Genomic DNA, 23,751 nt, shown 5'->3' with positions numbered 1-23,751 from the left:
GTTTGGGTTTAGAACACAGGAGCAGGGCAGCCCAGGTGGCTCAGCGGTTTAGCGCCGCCGCCTTCAGCCCAGGGCTTGATCCTGGAGTCCTGAGATCGAGTCCCGCGTGGGGCTCCGGGCATGGAGCCTGCTTCTCCCTCTGCCTGTGTCTGTGCCCCTCTCTCTGTCTTTCTTGAATAAGTAAGATCTTTAAAAAGCAAACAAAAACAACCCACAGGGGATTTGCTGAAAGCGACTTGCCTCTCGTTATGTGAGTCTTTTCAAAGATACCGAAAACCCTGAAAGAAAGGAATTCTTTTTCCTAAAGAATATTATTTCTTTATTGCTGAGAGAGCCGGTCACCGCTCAAGCACCGAGGCGTCCCAAGTAAGGAAACTCCTCGCCACATACAGATACAACCGAAAGTGAGCACCGACGTGAGCGGTCATAAGGACGACACGGGGACGGACGACACGCGAAAAGCCCCGAAGGCCAAGCCGTAACCACAAGAAAGTCAAAGAATAGCTCACGAGACCTCCGAGGCGCACGCAGCCAGAAACGAGGTCTGATCTTAGCCACCAGAATCACCAGGGGAAAGCGCGAACGCAGTCCCCCACTACCACAAATTATGCAGTCGAGTTTCCCACATTTGGGGAAATCGCAGGGGTCAGCACATCCGGAGTGCAATGGATAAGCCTCGCCCTGGGAAAACCACCTTCGTGATCATGGTATCTCCCCTGCCAGGTAAGTATGAGTTGCTCCCCGCCCCGACGCACGCACCCTCGCGCTCGCCCCACTCCTTACACACGGTCACTTCACGCCCGCCGCCTCCGCACCACGCCTCCCCGCGCCACCCCCGCGGACACCTGTGCCCACCCCACGCACCGCCTCCGGCGCCTTCGTCTCGCCCCACGCGGGCCCCGCGGGCCCCGGCGCTGCCGGACCAGCGGCCTCTGCGCGCCTGCTTATCTGCATACGCCACGCCCCCGTCGTGACGTCCCCACCCCCCAGTCCGGTCCCCGGCTCTGGGACGCCGGGCGGACGTCCCAGTCTTTGGCCGCGGCGGCGGCGGACGCCTGGACGGGAGGCGGCCGGGGTGGGGGCCGGGGTGGCGGTCGGGCGGCCGGGAGGCGGCACCCGGATCGGAGACCCGAGAAGGCGGGGTCCGCTGGAGCCCCGCGGGAGTGGTGGTGGCTCAGGGCCGGGGTTCGGTCTCGCCTTCCTTTCCGCAAAGATTCCACGCAATATGCAACAGACAGTCGGCTAAACGTTACATACCAAGATGAGAGTTTTGTCACCAATTTAACATGACATTTTGTTTACCCGGGACGCGCGGTTGGCTCAGCAGTTTAGCGCCTGCCTTGGGCTCAGGGCGTGATCTCGGGGTCCCAGAATCTAGTCCAGCATCGGACTCCTCCTGGGAGCCTGCTTCTGCCTCTGCCTCTGCGTCTCTCGTGAATGAACAAATAAAATCTTAAAAAAAAAAAAAAAATTTCTTTTAACCCTGATTATGACCTTTCAGATTATGTAGTGACCTAATCTTGCAACAAGCAAAGGAACCTTTGAACAGGACCCCAGGCAGGGCAAGGAGTCCCTTCACAGAGTAGGTGTTGGGCTGGGGAGGAGTGTTGAATGGTCTCCCGAAATCAAATGAACAGAAATGTCCCACTTCCATCCGGCCGGGTGAGGTTACCTCTTTCACACTGTCCACACTTGTCCTTTCCTCTTGTATACAAGAAGATCCTTCCTGGGTATCGAGTGGAGGTAAATATGAATATCCTCTCCCGATATGAGCAAGATGATTGAATTGTTTGTGTCCCTGGTTAATTGCTGCTCCGGAGCAGAGCAAGGCAAGAGACGGTCAGCAAAGGCTTCCCTGAGGTTCTAGCAGCATACAGATCCGAGGAAATGTAGCATAGCATCCTGTTTGGTTGAAAAAAGGGAACATTTTCAAAATGAGGAATTCACATTGATACAATATTATTCCTCTACAGGCATGATTCCATTTCCATCAATTGTCCCAATAATGTCCTTTACAGCAGAGGAAAATTCAAAATCGTGCATTGCATTCAGTTGTCACCTCTCTCTCTCTCTCTCTCTCTCTCTCTCTCAAGATTTTATTTATTTGAGGGGTGGCTCAGTCAGTTTAACATTTATTTGTATTCGGATCAGGTCATGATCCCAGAGTCCTAGGATGGAGCCCCACATAGGGCTCGCTGCTCTGCAGGGAGTCTGCTTCTCCCTCCCTCCCTCTCCTCTCTCTCTCTGTCAAATAAATGCTATCTAGCCCACATGCACAAGCAGGGGGGGGAGGAGCAGGGGGAGGAGGAGGAGTAGACTCCCTGCTGAGCAGGGAGCCCAGTTGTCAGGTCTCTTTAACCGACTTTACTATGAGATAGCTCCCAGGTAATTCTTTACGTTTCATTTTGCAGGCATTTCTGAAGACTACAGGCCAGTTATTTTGTAGAATATCCTTCAATTTTTGAGTCGTCCTACGTTTCCTCGTAAGTATATCCGGGTATGTATTTTTGATACCCAGACTGCATAAATGATGTTGTGTCTGTTATGGGTTGGCTCACGTCCTTCCCCCAAAAATGTTGAAGTCCTAAGGCCCCGGTACCTATGAACGTGACCTTATTTGGAAAAAGGATCTTTGCAAGTACCATCAGGTTAAGGCGAGGTCACTAGAGTAGGCCCTAATCCAGTGTGACTGTTTTCCTTATGAGAGGAAAATGCCAGGTAAAGATACTTGCAAACGGAACACGATGTGATGACAGAAGCAGGGATTGTAGTGATGTGGCTGCAAGCCGAGGATTGGCCGTGAGCGCCAGAAGCTAGGAAGTAGCAAGGAAAGACTCTACTCAAAGACTCAGAGAGCATGGTCCTACTGGCACCTTGCTTTTGGACCCGTGGCTTCCAGAACCGTAGGAGAACACAACTGTGTTCTTTGAAGCTACCCGCTTTGTGGTACTTTATGATGGCAGATCTAGCAAATTAATACGGTGTGTTCCTCTGGGCACCACCTTCGGAGGCCCAGGAAGCGAGTTTGTTCAATTATCGGTGGTATTAACGTTGATCACTTAGGGGCGTCTGGGTGGCTCCGTGGGTTAAGTGTCTGTCTGACTCTTGGTTTCAGCTCAGGTCAGGATCTCACCGGTCCTAGGATCTGGCCCCGCATCAGACTCCGCACTCCGGCAGTCTGCTTGGGGGGCCCAAGCAAGTGGAGGGAGGGGCAGAGAAAAAGCATCTTCAAGCCAACTTCCCTCTGAGTGCCTGAGCCAGTGGGGGCGGGGGGCTTGATCTCAGGACCCCCGAAATCATGACCTGAGCCGAAACAGAGTGGGAACGGTAAACCGACCAAGCCACCCAGGCACCCCTAACACAATAGTTTCAGCGTCCTTTGAGGACTCTTGCGTTCTAATTGACAAATGTTGATCTTCTAATTCCATCATTCATTCTCCATTTATTAGTTGGCCTTGTAGTGTACGGAGGAACTTTGCCTCCTTCCCTGTGTACCATCCATATGAACTCATGGTGGTTATTTTATTCAGTTGTTTGTGACCACTAACTGTTTTTAAATTTATTTTGATGTTCAGAGGTTATCAGATTGGGCCTATGAAAGTCGGTTCAGGGTGGCTACTGTGAATCACTTCTCGGCCTCTTGGCTAAGATCAAGTGCAGGGTGGCTGCTGTGTCCTTTGACACATCCATACGATTATTGGAGCATTTCTTTATCTTCTGGCACGAGATGTTCCTGGGTCACTTTGTACCTTTCTTGACTCCTGAAAAAAATCTACTTTTCCAGAGGCCTGGTTCTTTTAATTTTTTATATACTTTTTTATTTTTATTTTTTAAGATTTTATTTATTTATTCTTGAGACACACACAGAGAGAGAGAGAGAGAGAGAGAGAGAGACCCAGGCAGAGGGAGAAGCAGGCTCCGTGCAGGGAGCCCGATGTGGGACTCGATCCCGGGACTCCAGATTCACGCCCTGGGCCGAAGGCAGGCGCTAAACCGCTGAGCCACCCAGGCTGCCCGGCTTGGTTCTTTTTAGTGGAGAATGGCATTTAGAAAGCCAGATCCTGGCAGGAGGTAAGCTGAATGCTGTCTTTCCTTCTAGTCCCCTTTGGTGGATAGAGGTAAAAAAGAAGAAAAAAAAAACCCCACCATATATATGTATGTATGTATGTATATATATCTGTACCTGTTATATTAATTCTATTAAGGGTAATGAGCCCATCCCGATACCGTCAATTACCACTTTCAGTTTTACACACATGGATTCCCCTTGCCTTCCACCACCTCCTATTTGTATTTGTTTTCTCTGGCAGTGAGAACCTTGACTCCCCGATCTCCATTTACTCATTAGCTGAAGCCTACAATACATGCAACGTTGTTACAGAATTGTTCCACGGAGATAGCTACGAACTACAAACCTACTATGGGACAGTTCAGAGTTTGTCCGCAGTTCTTGTCTTTGGACAAGGTGTTTATGAGATGTTTATAGTCAGTGTACTGTGTCCAAAAGTCATTTCACTAGGTTATTTTTTATTTTTTTCCTATTTCAGTGGGGTTTATACTACTCATCTGAGACCGTTTGTTTCAGGCGTGCTTGCTTATATGCAATTTTAGGGATTTCCCCCCTGCAATTTAAAAATGCAGGTAAAGCATTGATAGAGTTCCCAAAATCAGAATTACAAAGAAGGTACACTCAGTAAAGCATCACTCATCACTCTTTCTATTCCCCCCGCCCCAACTGTCGTCAGTTCTGGTTTATTATTGTCTTTTTGAAAGACTGTATACTTTTCTTGTTTTCACATTTTTCCTAGACAAACGGTAGCATACTATATATGTTTTTGGAGTTTATATATACATATATATATTTAAGATTTTATTTATTTATTCATGAGAGGCAGAGACACAGGCAGAAGGAGAAGGAGGAAGCCGGATGAGGGATTTGATCCCAGGACTCCAGGATCACGTCCTGGGCCGAAGGCAGGCGCCAAACCGCTGAGCCACCCAGGGATCCCGAGTTTATCTTTTTTTTTTTTTTTTTTTTTTTTTACCTAACATAGTTAGTGTGTCATCCCCAGAGAAAGGTACAGGTCAAGGAAACCTGCCCTCACCTGCTGGAAGCCGCAGGTCAGCCAAAGAAAAAGTAGACACCCATGGAGGGATGACTGTCCAAAAGACTTTCTCAGTGGCAAAAGGTTAGAAAAAGATAATGAGAGTGTCTAACGGCTCAGTCTGGTCTTAAACTACAACCTAGCGTGTGGGGAGCCTGGCTGGCCCAGAGTACAGCAGGCGACTATGAGGCGGAGCTCAAGCCCCCACACTGGGTGTAGAGGTTACTTCAAAACAAAACAAAACAAAACAAAACAAAACATCAAAAATCAAAAACCGGAACTATATACTAACGCTTATTTTCGCTTAAAAAAGAAAAAGAGCAGATCTCGCCTGGTCGTCTAGTTTTATCTGCAGGGCGCCAAACACAAGCCGGAGAACGGCGGGACAGGGGCGTGGCGTATGCAGATGAGCAGGCGCGCAGAGGCCGCTGGTCCGGCAGCGCCGGGGCCCGCGGGGCCCGCGTGGGGCGAGACGAAGGCGCCGGAGGCGGTGCCTGTGGTGGGCACAGGTGTCTGCGGGGGTGGCGCGGGGAGGCGTGGTGCGGAGGCGGCGGGCGTGAAGTGACCGTGTGTAAGGAGTGGGGCGAGCGCGAGGGTGTGTGCGTCGGGGCGGGGAGCAACTCATACTTACCTGGCAGGGGAGATACCATGATCACGAAGGTGGTTTTCCCAGGGCGAGGCTTATCCATTGCACTCCGGATGTGCTGACCCCTGCGATTTCCCCAAATGTGGGAAACTCGACTGCATAATTTGTGGTAGTGGGGGACTGCGTTCGCGCTTTCCCCTGGCATCTGGGTTTGAATGGCAGCTTTGGTTGTGCTATTAGCGCCTTTCTCGTTGCTGTGGCTTCGCTTTCTTGTCGCTCCGCGTTGTTACCTGGTGCCCGGCAGCGGCGCCGTGTTCTCGACTCGAGATTTTCAGCCGTGCGCCCGGTCGGGAAAACGTGAGCTCGGTACCGGCTTCTTCCTGCCCACGTTTTAACGCTCGAGGTCTCCTGTTTGTTCCGGCATCTCGGCCGGGCTTCGAAACTCCCCCCCCTCCCCTCCGCAATTTCTTTATTTTTCGTTTCCCGCTCTCACCTGCGAACCGCATTCCCCTGCTTCCCATCCCACCGTTCCCATCCCGGACAGTGCCTAGGTCGCTCTTTTCCTCTCAGAGGGTCCGCCGTCACCCGCCGGAAACTGTACCACCCGTGCAGGGTGGCCACCGCATCCTCCTGTTTCTCCTTCGTGTCCCCCAGGGGCACGGGGGCCAACAAACGTGTAATGAAGGCCACAGCACGAGAGCCGTGAAACCTTGGTTTTCTGAAATCAGCAACTAGCAATGAAGTATGGAATGCTTCGGTCGTTCCCGACGTACCAAGTAGAATCTTTCCTAAAGCAGGCCCTTGAGGGAGTAACCTTTGTTCTTATTTGTGTTTTGTGAGAAGGCCCTGGGACAGTGGTCAACTCATTTATATTCATCAAGCAGCCCCCCCCCCCCGCGCCCCATGCTCTAATACGTACGTACTGCTTCCAGTCTAACCCACCCCAACAAACACGGTAAAAATGTAACCCAGGGACCAAAGGATGTATGTTAACACTCTCCTACCCGTTTCCTCCAAAAAGACCTCCTTGGTACAGAGTAGCTGAGGGCTACGTGGAACGTCGTACGTAGCTTTCTGCCCTGTACCTGCTATTTCTTAGCATTTACACAGCATCTTCACATTTCCAAAGCACTGTACCAATGTTTATTCATCCTCACAACACCCCTGTGAGGTAGGTCAGTCTGTCCTTTGTAGTAGAGAAAATGAGGCAGACACAGGTCAAGCCCACCCGCCTCAGGCCACAAGGGCCGCCGGTGAAAGGGCCGCACCCGAGTCGGGAAGCTGGGGCTCTGTCCCATGTTCACCCACCGGAGAGCATCGCATGGGCATGTTTTCACCAGTGAAGGAGACGTGGGGGAGGACAAAACACAGAGATTTCTCAGGCAACAGAAAAATCAGGCTCAAGCGGCATCAGGGAACCACCTCAGTGAAAGAAACATTAAATGGCACACCAGTGAGGCAAGAGAACATGCGAGGCTGGAATCCTGGGGACTACCCTTAAGACCTACAAACAGGGTCTGGGAAAATGTAAACGAGGAACCCACCCACGATACCTGTGGCTTCCAACTGGAGGAAAAGTTAGACAGTTAAAAAGAAAAAGAAAAAAACAATCAAACCATACAACCTAATTTTAAAGGAGAGAGGACAGGATGTTAATTTACATCCAAAAGGCCAATAATATTCGTAATTACTGACAAGTAGTATCCTTTTTATTCCAACCGTTCCCCCACCGACAAGTGCTGTTCCCTAGAGCACTCTTCCTCTCTACGTACCGATTTACACACCAGTATGACTATCAAGTGGCTCAATGGCACGTCGCATGGTTCCTCAGCTGAGCTAGATGGAGACGGAATCCAGGAAACCGTAACAGACCGTTTATTTTGTCTGCTCCCGTAGTTTAGACGTGGCTGTTTCTAACCTGCCTCTGCCCAATCCCATCTTCTATGAAATGCAAAAAAGCGCACACAGGAAAGCAGCTCATCCTTTTGTAGAGGGACTGGTGAACTTGGTTCAATATGCCATTTTAAGAAAAAGAAAAAGAAAAAGAAAACGTAGGACCTGTACTGTAAAGCATAACAAAGGAGTAGACGGGTTATAGCTACTCCAAATTTTAGAGTGATACAATGACCACAGAGTTAAAAAAAACTATCACTGTTATCACTTTTTATTTGATAATAGTTGGTTTAGTCTACAAGTTTAAGGCAAACATACTAATGCATTTGCTTTTCATCAGAAATCATACTTATAAAGATTACATAAAGTCTGTCCCAAAACTTCTAAGAAATGTTCATTAATTAAAAATAAGTCTGATTACGACGCTTTACCAGGATACATGAATGAACTAAGGTGGTAGGTACACAATGTCTTTTGAAAACAAAATTCAGAAGAAGGTGACGGCCGGCGATCTTTACCTTGTTTGAACAATGTATTTTTAAAAGGGTTAAACTTCAGAAAGTACTTAAACGTAAATGCGGCTGGCAGCCAGAAGGAATACTACGCATAAAATAAACACAGCTACGGAGGCTACTTAAGGAAAAGACTGAACTTTGGGCTTTGGAAGAGGAGGAGCGCGAGGTGACCCACGGCTGTCCCAGGGAGCATTCGGGTACAGGAGGGCAGTGTCCCCCCACAGATCGGCAGAACCCACGGACGGCTCCGCTCCGTTGTTTCTCAGAAAAAAGGAGAGTAGATGCGCTTTGTCAGCTGTTTCTTTTCTTCCCGGTGAGCAGTAAATGCTTTAATATCATTCAGAAAACAAAAATAAAATCTGAAGGAAGGCAGCCCTTTTTAGCCGAAGGTGGAGTGCGGCTTATGTGTCTCCATTTAACACTGCCAAGCAGTTCTGCAGCAACTGTAGGTTACCCTAAACAGGAAAGGGGAGTAAGTTACGAAGCCCAGAAGAACCGGACCGAAAAGTCACAGCACGCTACACGAAGATAACCGGATTTGGAAAACAACTGCTTCTTATACGGAACTAACTGTTTAAAGACCTAAAACTATTTAACCTGTTTCACGTACAATATTTTCCACATAACCAGCTGCTTCAGTAAATGTCCCTGTACACCAATATGACTGTTTTGGATTACCTGGCATGATCTACTGAGAGAGAGGAGGTGCTCTTTGTGTCCCAGTTAAACTACTGAACATTTTTTTTTCTTTTCTTTTCTTTTCTTTTCTTTTCTTTTCTTTTCTTTTCTTTTCTCCTTTCTCTTTTCTCTTCTTTTCTTTTCTTTTCTTTTCTTTTCTTTTCTTTTCTTTTCTTTTCTTTTCTTTTTTTAAGATTTATTGACTGGGGCCCCTGGGTGGACAGTGGTTGAGCACCTGCCTTTGGCTCAGGTCGTGGTCCCGGGGTCCTGGGCTAGCGTCCCAGACCAGGAGCCTGCTTCTCCCTCTGCCTATGTCTCTGCCTCTCTATGTCTCTCATGAATAAATACATCAAATCTTTAAAAAAAAAAGTGATTTAGTTTTTTAGCTAATCAAAACACGATACTGGTTTCCATCCTAGGTACTAGAGTCTCGCAGAGCTGACCGTTTGGAGAAACTGTAGATATTGTTTAAATTAGGTGCTCTGTAAAATCCCTCTCAATTCTCTCTCTCTCTGGCTCTTTTAAAAATTTTATTTATTTATTCACGAGAGACACAGAGAGTAGGCAGGGACACAGGCAGAGGGAGAAGCAGGCTCCCCGTGGGGAGCCCGATAGAGGACTCGATCCAAGGACCCCGGGATGACGTGACCTGAGCCAAAGGCAGACGCTCGAACACTGAGCCCTTCCGGCGCCCACATCCCTCTCAATTCTAAGATTCTCTAGTTTTAAAATCACTATAAGGTTTGGGCCAAACTTTATCCTTTTTTTAAAAAAGTGGTTATTTGAGAGAGAGAGAGAGAAAGAACGAGTGGGAGCGGTAGGAGGAGAGGGAGAAAGGATCTCAAGTGGACTCCATGCTGAGCCTGGAGCCCACAACTCCAAGATCACCACCTGACCCCAAAGCAAGAGTTGGACGCTCACCCAACTGAACCACCCACGTGTCCCCGAAGCTGTATCTTTATAGTAACTACAAGAAAGGGCTTGATGTGAAGGAAACAAACGCTACAGAAAAACCCCAGAAGAAGGATGTTTATTTTCTAAATCAGAATTATTGTGAAGTAGTAAAATAATCTTCAAAAAGTATAATTCCAATTATTATGAATTCTAATTCAGAAATACTTTGTGTATGCCTGTAGGAAGAAGGAAAAGGTCATTAAAGAATTATTATCAATTCCACAATTAATTCCTTCCTTCCTTCCTTCCTTCCTTCCTTCCTTCCTTCCTTCCTTCCTTCCTCTCTCTCTCTCTTTCTTCCTTTCTTCTTAAAGTAACCTTTACGCCAAGATGGGGCTCCAACTCAGGAGCCCAATGAGCTGGCCAGGCACCCTGTAACTGACTCATTCCTAAATTAGAAGTCATTTAAATTATTAAGCTTCAATGTGACACTAACCTTTGCATGCTTCAGTTCTAACTCTGCCAGTTCCACTAAGTTTTTTCTGAACGCAGCAACTCTTCTTGTCTTAAAATCTATAAGTTCTGTGAACAAAAGAAATGAGATTAATTTTATAGAATAGCTTGAAGTATACTTCAGGATCAAACGGTAAGCTAACAGTACCTTGTTTTGCAGATTCAGATATTTTTTCAAATTTCTGACAACATAACTGTTGGGATGTTTCAGCCTGCAGGACATCTTTATTTTTTGCTCTTGCTTTATCCAGTGCTTTATTCGCATTTTCATAATCCACTAGTGACCTGGATCTTCGATAGAGGAGATCCTATAAAACAGAATGCTTCCCAGTAATACACGCTGCATGTTTCTAATAGTTACCCCGCCACCCCATCATCAGCAGAGGGAATACTTCAACTATGGATACCACACATGCCAGTTACTCTTCTAGATGGTTTTTATAACAGCTTTACCGAGAGAAATTCAGCTATGAGGCACCTGGGTGGCTCAGTGGTGGAGCGTCTTCCTTAGGCTCAGGTGGTGATGCTGGGGTCCCGGGATCGAGTCCCGCATCGGGCTCCCTGCATGGAGCCTGCTTCTCCCTCTGCCTATGTCTTTGCCCGCAGCCACCCCCCGACCCCGTGCCCAGTGGAGCCCCGTCTCTCATGAATAAATAAAATTTGAAAATCTTTTTTTTTTAATTTATTTATTTATGATAGAGAGAGAGAGAGAGAGAGAGAGAGACACAGGCAGAGGGAGAAGCAGGCTCCATGCACCGGGAGCCCGACGTGGGATTCGATCCCGGGTCTCCAGGATCGCGCCCTGGGCCAAAGGCAGGCGCCAAACCACTGCGCCACCCAGGGATCCCTGAAAATCTTTTTAAAAATATTTTATTTATTTATTCATGAGAGACACACAGGCAGAGGGACAAGCGGGCTCCATGCGGGGAGCCCGATGCGGGACTCGATCCCGGGACTCCAGGATCACGCCCTGGGCCGAGGGCAGACGCTTAACCGCTCAGCCACCCAGGCGTCTACGTTGTTTTTGAAATTTAAACATTTTATTTATTTGCGGAAGAGAATCCCGCATGAGCGCGGGTGGGGCCGGGAGCGCAGAGGGAGAAGGAGAAACAGACTCTATGAGCAGGGAGCAACAAGTGGGGCTTGATCCCGGGTCTCTGGGATCATGACCCGAGCCCAAGGCAAACGCTTAACCGAATGAGCCACCCAGGCACCCCTCAACAGTTTTTAGTATGCTCGCAGAATTGTACAACCAACACTGCAATCAGTTTTAGAACGATTCTGTAACCCAAAGGGAAAGCAATCCATCAGTAGTCATTCTTCATTTTCCTCTCATACCACCGTCCCCCCCCACCCCACCGCCCCCCACAACCACTAATCTGCTTTCTTAGATTTGCCTATTGTGGACATTTCATTAAAAAAAAGGGGGGGAATCCTATAATATGGGGCCTTGTCTGCCTGGCTTTCTTTACTTAGCATAAAGTTTCAAATTCATTCACGTTATTGTGTGAACCAGTACTTCCTCCCTTTTTATTGCTAAATAATATTTCATTATATGGAAATACCACATTGATTTATCCACTTATGAGTTGATAGACATTTGGTTTGTTACCAAGTTTTGCCTATTATGAATAATGCTGTTATGAATATTTGTGCAAGTTTTTGTGTGAACATGTTTTCCTTTCTCTTTCATATCTCATTACTTAGCAGTGGAATTGCTGGGTCATTTGGTAACTCTATGTTGAACCTCTTGAGAAACTGCCAGACTGTTTTCTAAAGCAGCTGTACCATTTTATGGTGCACACTTGCTTGCTTGCTTGCTTGCTTGCTTTTTTATAACATTTTATTTATTCATTTGAGGGGGGCGGGGAGAGAGAGAGCCAGTGAGCATGAGCGGGGGTGGAGGGGGCAGAGGGAGAGGGAGAAGCAGACTATCCACCGAGCAGAGAGCCCAACACAGGCCTCGATCCCAGGATCCTGAGATGTGCCTTGAGCCTAAGGCAGACGCTTAACCCACTGAGCCAACCAGGCACTCCCCATTTTCTATTTCCGCTGACGCTGTATGAGGGTTCTAATTTCTCCACATCCTTGGCAACCCTTATCTGTCTTTTCGATTAAAGCCACCTAGTGGGTGTGAAGTGGTATCTTGCTGTGGTTTGGTTTTGTTTTTAAAGATTATGTTTGTTAAGCAATCTCTAGAACTGACAATTCCAAGACCAAGAGTCGCATGCTCTACCCATTGACCCAGCAACCCTTGCCGTGGTTTTGACTTGCATTTCCCTGACGAAGAAGCATCTTTTTATGTATTCATTAGTCATTTGTATATTTTCTTTGGAGAGAGGTTGATTCAAGTCCTTTGCCTATTTGTTAACTGGGCTATTTGTCTTTTTATCGAGAAGACTAGTTCTCTACATTCTCTGGATCTCAGCTGCTTATTAGGGACTCGTATGACTTGTAAATATTTTCTCCCAGTCTACGGGTTGTCTCTCCACTTCTCTTCCTAGTGTACTGTGACACACAGATGTTTTTAATTTTAATAAGGTTTGTCCAATTTATTATTTTTTTTCTTTGGTTACTGTGTTCCGGGTGTATCTGAGAAACCAACATCTGTTTTTTTTTTTTTTTTTAGAAACCGACATCTAATCAAAGGTCACAAAGATTTACATTTATGTTTTCTTCTAAAAATGTTAAAGTTTTAGCCGTTACAGTTAGGTCTTTGATTAATCTTGAGCAAATTTTTATACACAGTATGAGGAAGGGGCCTAACTTTATTTTCATGTGACTATGCAGCTGACACAGTACTACCATTTGTTGAAAAGTCTATGCTTTCCCCACTAAATTGTCTTAGCACTTTTGTTAAGAATCAATGGACTAGGGAGCCTTGGTGGCTCAGTTGGTCTGCCTTCGGCTTAGGTCATGAACCTGGGGTCCTGCGATTAAGCCCCACATGGGGGGGGTGTCCCCTGCTCAGCAGGGGGTCTGCTTTCCCCCCCTTCCTCTGTTCCTTCCCCAGCTCGAACTCGTGCCTGAGCTCTCTCAAATAAATAAATAAATAAATTTTAAAAATCTTAATAAAAAAAACAATTGACAGCTGTCCTAAAAAAAAAAAAAAAGTTTCTGTCCTTTAAAGAAAAGCAACTGTTTCAGCACACTAGGAATATAAAGTGCTTCCTCGACTGGATAAGGAACATCTACCAAAAAAACCCTATAGCTACCATCACACTGAATGGCGAGAAACTGGAGGCTTGCCCACTAATATCAGTAATAATGCATGTTCCCCCTCATCACTCCTTCACAACATCATACTGGAAGCCCTAGCTAATGTGATAAGGAAATAGGAAGTATGTAGATCGGGAAGGAAGAAATAAAACTGTATTTATTCACAGATAACATGACTTGTTTATGTAGAATTTTGTAAGAGGCAACAAAAAACCCTGAACTAAGGAAGGAGTATGATAAGGTTGTAGATTACAACATTAATACACAAAAATCCATGGTTTTCTTATATACCACCAACGAACAAGTGGAATTTGAAATTAAAAACATGTTTACATTAGCACCCCAGAAATGAAACTCCTAGGAATTAATCTAACAAAATAAATAGAAAGTCAACTTGAGGAAAACTACAAAACTCAAGTGTAGGGGCAGGACCCATGGACAGAAGGAGTTGCATCTTCTGCTGCCTGCTGCCAAAACGACAAAACCCTGATAAAAGAAATCAAGGAAGAGCTAATAAGTAAGCAGAGAGCTATTCCATGATCATGAATATGCAGACTCAACACTGTCAACATCAGTTCTTTCCAACTTGATCTATAGGTTTAACTAATCCCAATCAATATCCCAGCAAATTATTTTGAGGATCTTGGCGAACAGATTCTCAAGTGTAGGGAGGCAAAAGGCAAACAATAATCATCAACATATTGAAGGAGAACAACAAAGTCAGAGGACCGACCTATGTACTTGAAGCCTGACTATACAGCTACCGTCTAGGCAGTGTGGGACTGGTGACAGAACAGACACGTAAGTCAACTGACAGGACGGAGAGCCCAGAACCAGATACAGTTACCTATTTATTCTTTGGCAAAGGAACAAGAGCAATACCATGCAGATAATACAGTCTTCAACAAATGGTGCTGGGCAAGCTGGACATCTGCACACGGAGAAATGAATTTACACACAGACCTTACGCCCTTTACAAAAATTAACTCAAAACGGATTATAGCTCTAAATGTAAACCTATAAAACCCCTAAAAGGTGACATAGGAGAACATGTTGGGTTTGGTGAAGGCTTTTTAGATATAATACTAAAGGCATGATGTATGAAAGAAATAATTATAAAGTAAGCTTCGTTAAAATAAAAAACGTCTCCTCTACCAAAGACACTATCAAGAGAATGAGAAGACAAGTCACAGACCAAGAGAAAGTATTTACAAGAGATGTATCTGAGAAAGGACCCCTATTCCAAATATAGAAAACAAAAACAAAAACAAAACAAAACAAAAAAACCGTCTTAAATTCAACAGTAGGAAAACAAAAAACCCAATTTAAAAATGGGCCAGGGACACATTATTTTATTTATTTTATTTTATTCTTATTTTTAAAGATTTTACTTATTGACTTGAGAGACAGAGAGCAAGCGACAGAGCATGAGTAGGGGAGAGGGGGAGAGGGAGAGGGACAGGGTGAAGCAGAGTCCTTGCTGAGCAGGGAGCCTGATGTGGGGCTCAATCCCAGGACCCCGGGACCATGACCTGAGCCAAAGGCAGATGCTTAACCAACTAAGCCACCCGGGCACCCCTGAGCCGAGCCATTTTTAATTTTTATTTATTTTTCAAGATTCTCAAACTCTCAACTCTGAGATCAAGAGTTGCATGCTCCACTGACTGAACCAGCCCGGTGCCCTTATCTTTCTTTTCCCCACTAAAGACCCTTGTTTGTTTGTTTAAGATTTATTTATTTGAGAGAAATAAGAGTGCATGAGGGGCGATGGCAGAGGGAGAGGGAGAGAGGATCTCAAGCGGACTCCACGTTGAGCTTGGAGCCCGATGCAGGGCTCGATTTCATTATCCCGAGTCATGACCTAAGCTGAAACCAAGAGTTACATGCTTAACTTACTGCACCACCCAGGCGCCCCTAAAGACCCATTTTTATTTTTATTAGTTTTTAAAGATTTTATTTATTCATTTGACAGAGTGAGAGAAAGCACAAGTGGGAGGGAAGAGCAGGCTCCCCAGTGAGCAGAGAGCCCAATGCAGGGCTCGATCCCAGGACTGCAGCACCACATCCCAAGCCAAAGGCAGACACCCAACTAACCGAGTCACCCAGGTGCCCCTAAAGAGAGGGAGAAGCAGACTCCCCACCGAGCAGGGAGCGCGGCATGGGGCTTGAACTCATGGACCCTGAGATCAAGAGTTGCATGCTCTATCAACCGTGACCTGAGCTGAAGGCAGACAGTCAGCTGACTGAGCCACGCAGGTGCCCCCCAGAGGTGCCTTTTAAAAATGTGTCTTGGGATCCCTGGGTGGCGCAGCGGTTTAGCGCCTGCCTTTGGCCCAGGGCACGATCCTGGAGACCCGGGATCGAGTCCCACATCGGGCTCCCGGTGCATGGAGCCTGCTTCTCCCTCTGCCTGTGTCTCTGTCTCTCTCTCTCTCTCTCTCTCTCTGTGTGTGTGTGTGTGTGTGACTATCATAAATTAAAAAAAAAAAATGGGTCTTTAGAGTCTCTGCTCAGCATGGAATATGCTTGAGATTTTATTCACTCACTCATGTTCAAGTAGAGCTGACACACAGTATTACATTAGTTTCAGGTGTGCAACAGTGCTCTGACAACTCTGTATGTTACGCTATGCTCACAAGTACAGCTACCATCTGACACCATACAATGCTATCACACTACCATCGATTCCTATACTCTCTCTGCTGTACGTAGTTTTAATTTTTTTTTAAGATTTTATTTGTTTATTCATGAGACACACAGAGAGGGGCAGAGACATAGACCGGGAGAAGCAGTCTCCTCGCAGCGACCTGATGCGGGACTCGATCCCCCGACCGGGATCACACCCTGAGCTGAAGGCAGATGCTCAACTGCTGAGCCACCTAGGCGACCCTGTAGTTTTAATTATTGCAATTAAATTTCAATTATTTCTTGTGGTCACTAAAAAATTTGGATTTACTTTTATTTTTATTTTTAATGATTTTATTTATTAATTCGTGAGAGAAACCGAGAGAGAGGGAGGCAGATGCTTAACTGCTGAGCCACCCTGGCGTCCCTGCATTTACATCTAGTTAATTAATTAATCTTTATTTAAAAGATTTTATTTATTTATTCATGAGACACACACACACACACACACAGAAGCAGAGACACAGGCAGAGAGAGAAGTAAGCTCCATGCTGGGACTCGATCCCGGATCTCCGGGATTGTGCCCTGGGCTGAAGGCGCTAAACCGCTGAGCCACCAGGGCTGCCCTGCATTTATTTTTAAAGCCATGTTCTAAAGAGTATGCCTTAGCAACTACGTACTATAATAAAATAATGAATTTAAAGTCCTCAAAGTAAGTAATTCATTTTATGCCTGCCCACCCACGTGAATGGTTTATAATCTGATACGGACAGTATTTTTGCAAGTACCTAAGTCCTCAAAGTTAAAAGAGTTATTCAGGGACACCTGGGTGGCTCAGTGGTTGAGTGTCTGCCTTCAGCTCAGGGCGTGAGCCTCGAGTCCCAGGAACGAGTCTGGGGATCGAGTCCGGCATTGGGCTCCCCACGGGGAGCCTGCTTCTCCCTCTGCCTGTGTGTCTGCCTCTCTCTGTGTTTCTCATGAATAGACACAATCTTAATAAACAAAAGGGTTATTTATACTTTATGGTTATTTAAGTAATCTCTACACTCAACATAGGGATTGAACTCCTGACCCTGAGATCAAGAATCATATGCTCTTCTGACTGAGCCAGCCAGGCACCCCTATAATAATTTTTTTTTTTTTTTTTTTAATAAGCTCTGTGGAGGCCCCTGGTGGCTCACTGGTTTAGCATCTGCCTTTGGCTCAGGGTGTGATCCCGGGGCCCTGGGATGGAATCCTGTAGTAGGCTCCCTGCAGGGAGTCGGCTTCTCCCTCTGCCTGTGTCTCTTTCTCTCATGAATAAATAAATAAATTAAAAAAAAAATAAAGTAAGCTCTGTGTTCAATGTGGGGCTTGAACTGAGGGATCCTGAGATCTCTCAAGAGTTGCATGCTCTACCAACTAAGCCAGCCAAGTCCCCAAGGGTTATTTATAATTTGATAAGGAATGAAAAACCGGTATAAAGCACCACTGATCACATGGGAATTTTCTGTACAATATATCGATTCATAAATTTTTTTTTTTAATTTTTTTTTTTATTTATTTATGATAGTCACACAGAGAGAGAGAGAGGCAGAGACATAGGCAGAGGGAGAAGCAGGCTCCATGCACCGGGAGCCTGATGTGGGATTCGATTCTGGGTCTCCAGGATCGCGCCCTGGGCCAAAGGCAGGCGCTAAACCGCTGCGCCACCCAGGGATCCCTCGATTCATAAATTAACAATGAGTTTAGAATATCTTTTTTTTTCCCCTAAAGATTTTATTTATTTATTTGTGAGAGAGCACAAGCTGGGGGAGAGGCAGAGGGAGAGGGAGAAGCAGGCTTCCCACTGAGCAGGGAGGGAGCCTGACATGCGGTTTGGTCCAAGGACCCTGGGATCATGAACTGAGCCAAAGGCAGACGCTTAATGGACTGAGCCACCCAGGTGCCCTGAACTTAGAATATCTGGGCCACTACATTTTCAGTGCTTTAAAGATGCTTCTGTGTAACATTGTTTTGATTAGTAAGAGTTTTAATCTTTTTTTTTTTAATTTTATTTATTTTTTTTTTAAAGATTTTATTTATTTATTCATGATAGTTACACAGAGAGAGACAGAGAGGCAGATACACAGGCAGAGGGAGAAGCAGGCTCCATGCAGGGAGCCCGACGTGGGATTCGATCCCAGGCCTCCAGGATCGTGCCCCGAGCCAAAGGCAGGCGCCAAACCGCTGCGCCACCCAGGGATCCCAAGAGTTTTAATCTTGCACACAGACTTCCAAAGGGAAATGTGACTTGCCTTAAAATAAAACATATCCTGGTTTTATAGCTCTCTCACCTTCAATAGAGGACTTTGGAATCCTTCAGCTATATAGACTGTTATATGGGGGTTTACTTTTTGTTTTGTCGGCATTTTAACTGAATGAATAGACCAAGTTAACAAAAAAGAAAAAGTTCTAGATTATACTATGTGATAAGTTTATAGAGGAGACTCTTAGGTGGGGTTCAGTGACCAACAATTTATAAAAGGAGAACAAAAATTCACACTTGAAAATCAAATTTAAAAGATAATCATTAACAATCTTAAGTCTAACAACCTCTAATGAGATGGATTTTTGTAAAAATAATGAAGAATCAAATTACCTTAGCAGCTTGAGATTCTCTTAAGTAATATTTTAAAAGGTCGGAAAGCTTGAGGTCCTCATCGGCAGACACTCGTGCTTCTATTTTCTGACAAAGGGGGAAAAGTTAGGCATTTAATTAGCACATGTTCTACAGCCAATGTTTTAACTACTATAAAAAATTTAAAGTAATAAATAACCACAGTATCCATTCTTATTCCCCCTAAGGTTCCCTGCCTTCCCCTTTCCGCTAGCCTATTCCTTTTCTTTGTGACTCTGACAAAAAATGATCAGAAAAAAGAATGAGATCAGATAAGATGACTGAAATTACGGAAGGACTCTATATTTGACTCAAGTTCTTGGCTATGACTTTTAATATCTTTCGGTATGACTTATATTTCTCTCTTGTTACACCATTTCAATGATGTGGACACATGATTTTAAAGTGATGAAGGCTGGGACGCCTGGGTGGCTCAGTAGGTTAAACGTCCAACTCTTGATTTCAGCTCAGGTCATGATCTCAGGGTTGTGAGATCAAGCCCGAGTTGGGCTCCATGCTGCGTGTGTAGCCCGCCTAAGATTCTCTCTACCCCTCCCTTTACCACTCCCCCTGCCCTAAAAAAAATAAAGTGATAAAGGCTGACAATGGAAGACTAGGTCATTCAAAGCAACCTTCCTACTGAAAACAACCAGAAACATAGTCAAAACATTAACAAAATGTGCCAGAAGCCATCAAGGAGTGATAAAAAAAATGTGGTTAGTTTGAGTCAGACTGAAATGATGAAACTAGTCAATTTAGTGTGGAGACACAGACCAAAAAAAAAAAAAAAAAAAAGTACTGTGTCAATCAAATACAATATAGGGACCTTGTTTGAATCCTAACTCAAACGAATTCCACTGTAAAAAGCCATCCTAGGGATCCCTGGGTGGTGCAGCGGTTTAGCGCCTGCCTTTGGCCCGGGGCATGATCCTGGAGACCCGGGATCGAATCCCACGTCGGGCTCCCTGCATGGAGCCTGCTTCTCCCTCTGCCTATGTCTCTCTCTCTCTCTCTCTCTCTCTCTGTGACTATCATAAATAAATAAAAATTAAAAAAAAATCCATCCTAGGCAACTGGGATCGTCTACATACTGAATATTTGATGATATTAAAGGGAATCATAGATAATTGTATTGAGTATATTAAAATTAATTCTTATCTTTTTAAAAATTCTTATCTTTTTAAAAAAGAGATATGCACAAAGGGCAGAAGAAATGAACATGGGCCTTTTTGGGAAAAGTACTTTTTAAAAGAGATATTTTATTTACTTATTTTAGAGAGAGAGAGCTTGAGCAGGGGGAGAGGCAGAGAGAGAGAAAATCTTAGGCAGACTCCATATTGAGTGCGGCCCCAGACTCGGGCTCCATCTCAGGACCCTGAGATCATGCCCTGAGCTGAAATCGGGAATCAGATGTTAAATGGCTGAGCTACCCAGTTGCCCCTTTGGGAAAAAGGACTTTAAGCAAATGTAGAAAATGTTAACATTCAGGAAATCTGGGTGACACAAATACAGGAGTTCTTTTTACTTTTTTTTTTTTTTTAAGATTTTATTCATTTGTGTGTGTGTGAGAGAGAGAGAGCAAAGGAGTACAGGCAGAGGGGAGAAGCAGATTCCCCATGCAGCAGGGAGCCTGACATGGGGCTTGATCCCAGGACCCTGAGATATAATAGGAGCTGAAGGCAGATGCTTTACCACCTGAGCCACCCAGGCTCCGGTCTTTGTACTATTCTTGCAACTTTTCTGTAAGTCTGAAATTACTGTTGCAATAAAGTTATAATTTAAAAACCCTACGCATCCTGCAGAATAACTAAAACAAAAAAGATAACAAATATTACAAGCCTGTTCAACAACCCAATGCTCACATTTCTTCTGGTGGGAATGTAAATTAGTAGAATCATTTTGGGAAACAGGGAAACGGTTTGGCACTATCTATGAAGGCTTTTCACAAAGAGACTCTATGGCTCCTAGTTCTCCTGATTATACACCCAACAGAAATACATATTTATTTTCAGCTGAAGATATGCAAGATCGGTCTTAGAGGTACTATTTTTTTTTTAAAGATTTATTTATTTTTCATGAAACGCACACACACAGAGGCAGAGACACAGGGAGAGGGAGAAGCAGGCTCCCCACGTGGAGCCCGATTGGGAACTTGATCCTAGATCAGGATCATGCGGTGAGCCATAGGCAGAGGCTCAACTGCTGAGCCACCAGGCGTCCCAGAAGTACTGTTTGTAAACAACGGTGCCGGCCCAGCAGCCTGTGCGCGCTGCTCATTTGCGTATGCCCGCCCATGTCATGACGTCATCCCACGCAGTCCCTTCCCGGACTCCCGGCCAGCGGACGTACTGTTCCCGGGCGGTGGCAGCCGGCGACTGGAGGGCCAAATGGAGGAGTGGGGGTTGGGAGGTGGGGGTTTGGGGGTGGGGTGGAGGGATGGGCGATGAGGAGTCTGCGGCCAGGAGTTGCATGTTGAAGGGGAGATTCCCCCAAGTAGTGGAGCCGTTGCCGCCCCACTAGAGGGTGGATGGGGGCCGGAGTCTGATCCCGTTCCCCTCAGCGAAAAGGAAGTTTCAGTCGGTTTTGCTTAGCCGCCTTGTCAACTCATCCTAATTGGACAGATTAGTAGGTCATTTCCCCTTCTGAAAGTGAGTCCCGTAGGATTAATGAGGTTGAAGCTTGCAGAAAATTTAGTTGGTTGGTCAGAGAACATTTTCCCCGAATCAGCTATTGTGTCTTTTTTTTTTCCTTGAAAGATTTTATTTATTTGACATAGAGGAAGCACAGGCAAGGAGAGTGAGGGAGAGGGAGAAGCAGGCTCCCCACTAAGCAGGAGGCTATGTGGGGCTATGTGGGGCTGTGTCCAGGAGTCTGGCATCATGACCTGAGCCCAAGGCAGACGTTTAACCCACTGAGTCACCCTGGTGCCCGTATTGTGTCTTTTCTGACCCCACTAATGAATTTTCTAGCTGTCCCTACAGAAACCTGGATTCAAGGCCAACTAATATGGTTCTCTAGCCTCTGACCTATATAATCTATATAGCCCAAGGTAACCAACCCAAGATCTCATCCAGTTTATACCAGCTCTTGGAGCATGCCCATAGCCCCTTCTCATTGTCCTAGGATAACCCGATGTGAGGGACTGAATTTGTTTTTTTCTGATGTTAAGTCTCCACTTAAAGCGAACATGGGAAGTATGTTACATATACACTTGAGCAATGCACACGCTCCATCTTTACTCATGAATAGTCATATGTTTCTTTGCTCTTTTCATCAATATTTATGTATGCAGCCCCCATGATTATAAAAAACTTGTTCTCTCCCCCTTCAAGGAAGCAGATTTGTGGTTTGCTCTCCAATCTCCTCCTTTGGCTGCCTCTCAAATAAGCCCTTTATTTACTGCATCCTGCTGTCACACTGGTCGGTTTTGTGTGCATCAGGCAGACAGACATAGGTTCAGTTACACTCCCCCCTCAAGCACTTAAGTATTAAAACTTCCCCAACCAACTTAACAAGGATCATTTTTTTGTGGCATCTTCCTGAGTAAGCCTGTCATAAACTCCTTCAATATATGAACTTCTTCAAAGTACACAAGTAAAGGGGTATCTAGGTGGCTTAGTCAAGTGTCTGCCTTCTGCACAGGTCATGATTTCAGGATCCTGGGAGTCTGCTTGTCTCTCTCCCTCCCCCCCATTTTTGTGTTCTCTCTCTCTCAAAACGACAAAAACAAAACAAAACAAAAAACCCCCACATATATGACCAAGCCTAGTAAAACCTAAAGGAGGGGTGCCTGTATGGCTCAGTCGGTTAAGCTGAGTATCGATTTTGGCTCAGGTCGCGCTCTCAGGGTGGTAGGATCTAGCCCCAACTTTGGCTTCCCCTGGGCAGGGAGCTTACTTGAGAGTCTCTCTCTCTACATTTCCCTCTGTCCCTTGCTGCTACTCTAAAAAAAAAAAAAAAAAAAACAACTCTAAAACACCCTAAAAGAAAAAAAGTCAAGACTCTAAGCTCGAAGACAGAAAACCACGGCAAAGTGCAAACTTCATCCACTGAACAAATTATGCAGGGGCCAAGTACATATTACTGTTAAAATATTTTTATCTTTATTTTTTTAAAGATTTTATTTATTTATTCATGACAGACAGAGAGAGAGAGAGAGGCAGAGACACAGGCAGAGGGAGAAGCAGGCTCCATGCAGGGAGCCTGATGTGGGACTTGATCCCGGGTCTCCAGGATCAGGCCCTGGGCTGAAGGCGGTGCTAAACCGCTGAGTCCCCCGGGCTGCCCCTGTTCAGGGAATTCTGAGTCTAGGTCAGAAGACCCAGCTTCCATCTTGGTCTCTGGGAACACTGTCTGGGAGATTTGGGATACCATGTAAGAAGGCTAATTGCTTCGAGGCTGCCATGTTGTGAGGAAGCCGAAGGCTTTGTGTAGAAAGAGTGCTGCTAATCCCCAGCTGTTTCAATCTCAAACTGAGACCCCAAATATCAGGAAGCAGAGTAAGGCCTGCCAAAATTGCCTATTTGTGATCAAAATAGAGGACTGTTTTTGTTTCAAATCTCTCAAGTTTTGGGGTGGTGTTTATTTGTGCAGCAGTAAAGAATGGAACAGGGAGATGGAAACAAACAAGTAATATGAAGTAGAAGAAGAAAAAAGTGGGCTAAGGGATAGAGAAGATGGGATAGAGAGAAGGCACTGGGGAGGAGGGCTTAAAGTTTTTGACAAGGGAGTTAAGGGAAGCCTCTCTGCTACATAGTCCTGCTTTTCTTTGCTTGTTCATCATCAGCACACAAGACTCCCCAACAGCCACCCCAAAATGGCAGTCTCATTTGGCAAACTCCCTGAGCTTCTTTGTCCTATTATAAGTCCTAGGACCACAGCCAACTCCTTAGAACCTCTAATTCTTGGTTTTAACTTTATGAGAATCAGTAAATAACGACCCAACTTTTGTGGAGCAGAATGGACATGCTGTTAAGGGCATATGCCAGAGGAGGGCAATGAGTCCCAGAAAAGAGAAAATAGGTTCCCCAAAAGATATCTCCTTGACATCACTGTGACTCAGGGAGAGTATAATATTTCTCAAAA

The 23,751-nt window shown here is 45.5% G+C and overlaps 1 long non-coding RNA gene and 2 other non-coding genes across 3 annotated transcripts; 1 reads left to right on the top strand and 2 right to left on the bottom strand.

The window, feature by feature from the left end:
• Nucleotides 1–567: 567 nt before the first annotated feature.
• LOC144321400 (U1 spliceosomal RNA) lies at nt 568–731 on the bottom strand. The gene has a single exon (XR_013387062.1). It is a non-coding gene; the product is annotated as a U1 spliceosomal RNA (small nuclear RNA).
• A 4,997-nt stretch (nt 732–5,728) lies between these two features.
• On the top strand, nt 5,729–5,892 carry LOC144321389 (U1 spliceosomal RNA). The gene has a single exon (XR_013387053.1). It is a non-coding gene; the product is annotated as a U1 spliceosomal RNA (small nuclear RNA).
• Nucleotides 5,893–7,839: 1,947 nt separating this feature from the next.
• LOC144320437 (uncharacterized) lies at nt 7,840–18,807 on the bottom strand. Its single transcript, XR_013386014.1, has 4 exons — nt 18,649–18,807; nt 10,333–10,492; nt 10,168–10,253; nt 7,840–8,554 (listed from the first exon to the last, which is right to left on the bottom strand). It is a non-coding gene; the product is annotated as an uncharacterized LOC144320437 (long non-coding RNA).
• Nucleotides 18,808–23,751: the final 4,944 nt, after the last annotated feature.

This window comes from Canis aureus, chromosome 9 (assembly GCF_053574225.1).
Source record: "Canis aureus isolate CA01 chromosome 9, VMU_Caureus_v.1.0, whole genome shotgun sequence".
NCBI classification, from domain to species: domain Eukaryota; kingdom Metazoa; phylum Chordata; class Mammalia; order Carnivora; family Canidae; genus Canis; species Canis aureus.
Note: the sequence above shows the minus strand (reverse complement) of the source record. Positions and strands in the feature narration are given on the sequence as shown.